This window comes from Hemibagrus wyckioides, linkage group LG02, assembly GCF_019097595.1.
Source record: "Hemibagrus wyckioides isolate EC202008001 linkage group LG02, SWU_Hwy_1.0, whole genome shotgun sequence".
In the NCBI taxonomy this organism is placed as follows: Eukaryota; Metazoa; Chordata; class Actinopteri; order Siluriformes; family Bagridae; genus Hemibagrus; species Hemibagrus wyckioides.
The window spans coordinates 18,251,199-18,257,198 of NC_080711.1; positions in this window are offsets into that span (position 1 = coordinate 18,251,199).

A 6,000-nucleotide genomic window follows, 5' to 3' on the forward strand; every position below is an offset into this window, starting at 1 on the left:
ACTGGACCCTGCTTTTAATCTTCTGCACATCAAGTGAGTATGTGAAGAGCGTCACTCACGCAGCAGCTGCATGAGGTCATGTGTATGTGGTGAATATGAAGGATATTTTCACCTTTACACACACTTAAAGCCAGATAAAAATCACGATTTCTATATTTTGTAGCATTTCAAGTCTGTAATGTTCCTCCTCAAGAGCGAAAAACACCAAACTGTCTATCCAAGACCAAACTATCTGTTCTTTTATGTGATTAGTACTTTTATTGAAGAAAGCGTGCTTAGTTTATCTACTATAAATTTCTCCTAATGTGGTCGAGTGAATAATCCTTGTCCATCCACTACACATTCTCTGTTAATGATTCATGACTCTACAGTCTGGGCTTGAAAGAATTCAACCCTCAGGTTCACTTATTTAACCACTTGTTTGGTTGGTTGCGGTTATTTTTAACAAAAATCCAAAATGATCCACTTGTAGACATATGTTAACAGCAAATAATCTGATGTGGGGGGATAAAACAAAACCCTACATCGATGTTATATCCTATTCCCTCCAGTCATTCAGGGATATTTGATATTTCGAGCAAATTTATACTTTCATCACTGCCATCGTTTGCACTATAGCACTGGAAGAAAATCTGGAAGAAATGGAACCATTGGACAACTGATTTATACATATATATATATATATATAATTTATTTACTACTATTAATAAAGAGAGCAGGAGCGAATGCTTGGTGTTAGATGAACTGGTGAGGAGTGAAGAATTTTTTTTGCCTCACAGTAATAGTTTTTAGGCTAATAATGTATAGAACTAATTAGCTAGCTTCAATTTGTCATATATAAATTTCATTCATTTATTTCTTATTTTATTTATATTAATAGTCTTTTTCTGTATATCAGTATTAATCTGCATTTTTTACCGTATCATCTCACACACACACACACACACACACACATTGCCATACTGAACTATGACGCAGTGTGTTACCAGCCTGGGTTGCTGTTGCCAAGGCAACATTTGTGACACCAGCTGGAATGGCTGCACACACCTTTCTCAGCATCAAGGAAAAATAGTACAGCAGCGTATGAGCAGCCAAATCACAATAAAACATCCACACACATACACACACACACACACAAAACCCATAACAAATCTATTGTTTAATGATGTTTGTTTGTGAGCATAAGCATGTTGCATCCTGAGTGGTGCAGTTTCTGTTTCCTGTGTCTGTTCAGTCTAGCATGTGTGTGTGTGTGTGTGTGTGTGTGTGTGTGTGTTTGTAGGTTTCTTCTGGTTTCTGTGTTTGAGCTGATGTCAGTTATCTCGGAACATATCTGCCATTTGTGTCCCACTGATTTATGTACAAATATTTGGAAATTTCCCCACTGTGGGATGAATAAAGGTTTATCTTATCTTATCTTATCTTATATCGATGTGAAGTAAAAGTTAAAGAGATTTTCAACATCTGTCACAACAACCTGTGCATGATTTGGAAGAATAGCTACTATACACATTCTCGCAAATGAGATACATCCTTGAAACATCCTTTTCCCAGATTCAACTTTCATTCATCCCACTTACCTGAACAGACACCAATCAGCCATAACATAAACACAGGGACAGGTGAAGTGAATGGCATTGATTATCTCATTACAGTGGCACCTGTGAGATAGAGGGGTGGGATATAGTAACAGTCAATTCTTGAAGGTGATGTAAAAATGGGCAAGTGTAAGGATCTGAGCAATATTAACAAGGGATAAATTGTGGCTAGATGACATGCTTGTTGATGCATGTGGGGAGTGAAAGCTAGCTCATCTGGTCTGATCCCACAAAAGAGCTAGTATAGCACAAATTGTGAAAAGGTTAATGCTGGCTATGGCAGAAAGGTGTCAGAACACACAGCTGGCTGTGTATGAGGCTGCGTATCCAGAGACCGTGTATCAGAGTACTGCACCATGGAGCAATGGAAGAAGGTGGTCTGGTCTGATGAATCGCATTTTCTTTTACATCATATGGACAGCCAGGTGTGTGTGCATCACGATGGGAAGAAAGCAAGACGCAGTGTGAGGCAGTATCTGACTCAGAACCTCAGTTGGAATCAGGATTTAGAATGTGCTGGTTCGGAAGTAAATAAATCAGAATTAGAATCTTAATGAGAAACCAAGCTTGATCCTACATTGCTAATCAGAATCGAAATTTTAATCTGACTTGGACTTGAAACTGATTAGAATTTGAATTAGAACCTTAATCACAAACTGAATTAGAATCTAAATCTGGATTTTGGCCTGGATCTACATTTAATCTTGAAATCCAAAACTGAATATACAGCTTATTGTAATTAAGAATTAGAATTAGAATCCAGATCAGAAATCTGAATTATCATCTGAAGCTATATCAAAATCTGGATCTGAATCAGAATCTTTATTAGAACCCAAATCTGAATCTAAATCTGAATTAGCACCTGAATCGAATTTTGATCCTGAAATCTAAATAGGACATTATTTCCGTTTACATTATTTCCTGTCCAGTGTCACGCAAATGAGGATGAGGTTCCCTTTCTGAGCCTGGTTCCTCTCAAGGTTTCTTCCTCATATCATCTCAGGGAGTTTTTCCTTGACACCGGCACCTCGGGTTTGCTCATTAGGGATAAATAGTAACTTAACTTTAAACTTTATCATTTTTTTCCCTCTATGTTTCTATACTTCTGTAAAGCTGCATTGAGACAATGTTAATTGTTAAAAGCACTACACAAATAAATTGAATTGAATTAAATCTTTAACCAGAAGATTAAAGATTAAAGATTGGGTATCTGTTTCGGATGCCTCCTGGACGTCTCCCAGGGGAGGTGTTCCGGGCATGCCCCACCGGGAAGAGACCCCGGGGAAGACCCAGGACACACTGGAGGGACTATGTCTCTCGGCTGACCTGAGAACGCCTTGGAATTCCCCCGGAAGAGCTGGAGGAAGTGGCTAGGGAGAGGGAAGTCTGGGCATCCGTGCTTAGACTGCTGCCCCCGCGACCCGGCTACAGATAAGTGGGAGACAATGAATGAATGAATGAATGAATGAATGAATGAATGAATGAATGAATGAAATCTGATTGTAAATTTTATTGTAAACAATAATCTGTAAAAGAATCTAAATTTAAAAATCTGAATTATCATCAGAAAAGAAGGCACTAGGATTCACTATGGGAAGAAGGCATGACTGCAGTGCAGTGCTTTGGGCAATGTTCTTCTGGGAAACCATGAGTGACACGTATCACCTGCCTAAACAATGATTCACCCCAAGTACATCCATTCATGGCAACAATATTCCCTAACAGCAGTGGCCTCTTTCAGCAGCATGATGCTCCCTGATACACATAACAAAGAGTTCAAGGTGTGGACTTGTCCTTCAGATTCCCCAATATCAAGCCAAATGAACATTTGTGGGATGTCCTGCACAAAGCAAGTCGGATCCACTGAGACCCCACCTCACACCTTACAGGATTTAAAGGCTCAGCTGCTAACGTCTTGGTGCCAGATACCACAGCACACCTTCAGAGATCTTGTGGCCTCAATGGGTCAGACCTGTTTCCTAGAACAAGAGAACCTACATAATATAAGACAGGTGTTTTTATATAGTTATGACTATTTAAAGTCACACTCAGTGTTACTAACTGTGTATAAGCTTTAAACAAGCCTGCTGATTGGTCAGCTGATATAATGCCCATTATGACATCATCAGCTAACAGCTGGAATTTTACATTTCCAGTATTACGTCAGGGTATTTCAGTGAAAAAGGACGTCAGCTGTAAAACGTTACTGTTTCTATAACAACAGATGCTTTACAAAAAAAACATGTGTAATCATCCAGATGCTGAGGCTTTCGTTAAGGAGACATTTACTTACCTTTTATGGAGTCTCAAGCGTCAGCAACTGCGACACGTGAGAGTTTTCTGGACATTGTGTTTTGCTGTTTCTCTTTCGTATGTCTGTGTTGTTAACTTGAAGAAAGAGAGAAAAAAGAGGCTGATGAGGGAACAACTATTTATAGTCGCTTATACCTCAGCATGGCTTTAACTATGCTTAGATGTAATATTTTAATAAAGGCTAGGTTAATAGTAGCTGAGGTATAAGAGGAATAAAATGCTGTTGTATAAAATATAAGCAACGTCAGGCATCATGCCATACAGGCATTAATTCTTTTCATAAAACAGAATTATTCCTTGCTCAATCTTATTATATTTATTATTGCATCTTTCTTTCTGGTATAATTATAATGGATAATAGAATGATTTTGTATATTAATGTACTAATCTAATACAAACACTAATCACACAAAAACAGCAATAGAAAGAGCTGAAATGGGTGAAATGGCCTTGAGTATTTTTAGACTTGATGGAGTGTTGTATTAGGCCTGTGCGTGTGTGTGTGTGTGTGTGTGGATGGTCAGACTGGGTAATTGAGTGAATGCTGCGTGTAGTTCAGCTTCAACAAATCCATTTCACAGCTGGCAGTCTGATGGAGAGAGAGAGAGGGGGTTGAAAGAGCGAGGGAGAGTGACTATAATGATAGGGGATGTGAGGAACGAATAAAGCAAAGGACAGACGTAGAAAAATGTGAATGGTCCACTATGCTGACAGTGAGACGCAAAAGGTGACACACGTTATTTAGAAAGTGTCATTTATTTGTATGAATAATAATTTCAGCAAGGAGCTTAATATAATCAAATATATCTAGGTCAATGATCAAATTAGAATGAAGGTCTTTAACAGATAAAATGAAAGAAATCATCAGTAACGAAAAAGTAAATACTCCTGAATGTTTTGAAAATGACAAATTGAACACCTCTGTTAGTGTTGCACTTCAGATGAGAGAGAAACACCAGACCGAACGCTATCGAAGTCAGAATTAATTTTGCATGAGACCTGAATATTGATGCCATGTGTGTGTGTGTGTGTTAGTGTGTGTGTGTGTTAGTGTGTTAGAGGGACAGAGGTCAGTTTGGTGAGTGTAGAGAGAGGGACAGGGTCCTGGGAACGTGCAAGAATCCTTTGTATGTCTGCAGACTGAGAACAAACGACTTTGCATGACAAATGAACGTCTGGTTTCTCTCTCTCTCTCTCTCTCTCTCTCTCTCTCTCTGTCTCTCTCTCTCTCACACAGACACACACACACATTTGAACCTTTCTGATCTAGAATGATACTAAAAATGATTTTTAGTAAATGTTTGTTTTCTAAATTTTCAATAGTGCGCATTATTGCAAATTATTATAATAAAATAATAAGCAAATATATATTTTGAAAAATTAATATGTATTTTAGCATTTATGTAACTTCCCATTAATAAATATTTATGTATGCTTTTAGTGAAGCCTATTTTAGCACATATTACATATTTACATATCACCACAGTCCATTCCCATTTTAATTATTTTCATATATGCAATTAAATTTGATCCATCCCACATGGCTAATGTCAATCAGAATCTGTATCTTCTGAGTGTACAGTTTATAGTAAATAAGAATTGGAATTAGAATTAGAATCTAAATCAGAAATCTCATTTATCATCTGAAGTTGTATCAGAATCTGAATCAGAATCTTTATTAGAACTCGAATCTGAATCATAATCAGAATTAAGACTGGAATCTAAATTTGATCCTAAAATCTGAATCTGAATTTAAATTTTATATTATTGTAAAAAAGAATCTGCATTAGCATCTAAATAAAAAAATCTGAATTATCATCTGAAGCTGTATCAGAATCTGAATTAGAACCTGGATCTGAATCAGAATCTTTATTAGAACTCCAATCTGAATCTCAGTCTGAATTAGGATCTAAATCATAATCAGAATTAAGACTTGAATCTAAATTTGATCCTAAAATCTGAATCTGAATGTAAATTTTATTTTATTTGTAAATAAGAATCTGCATTAGCATCTACATAAAAAAAAATCTGAATTATTATCTGAATCTGTATCAGAATCTGGATTAGAACCTGGATCTTAATCAGAATA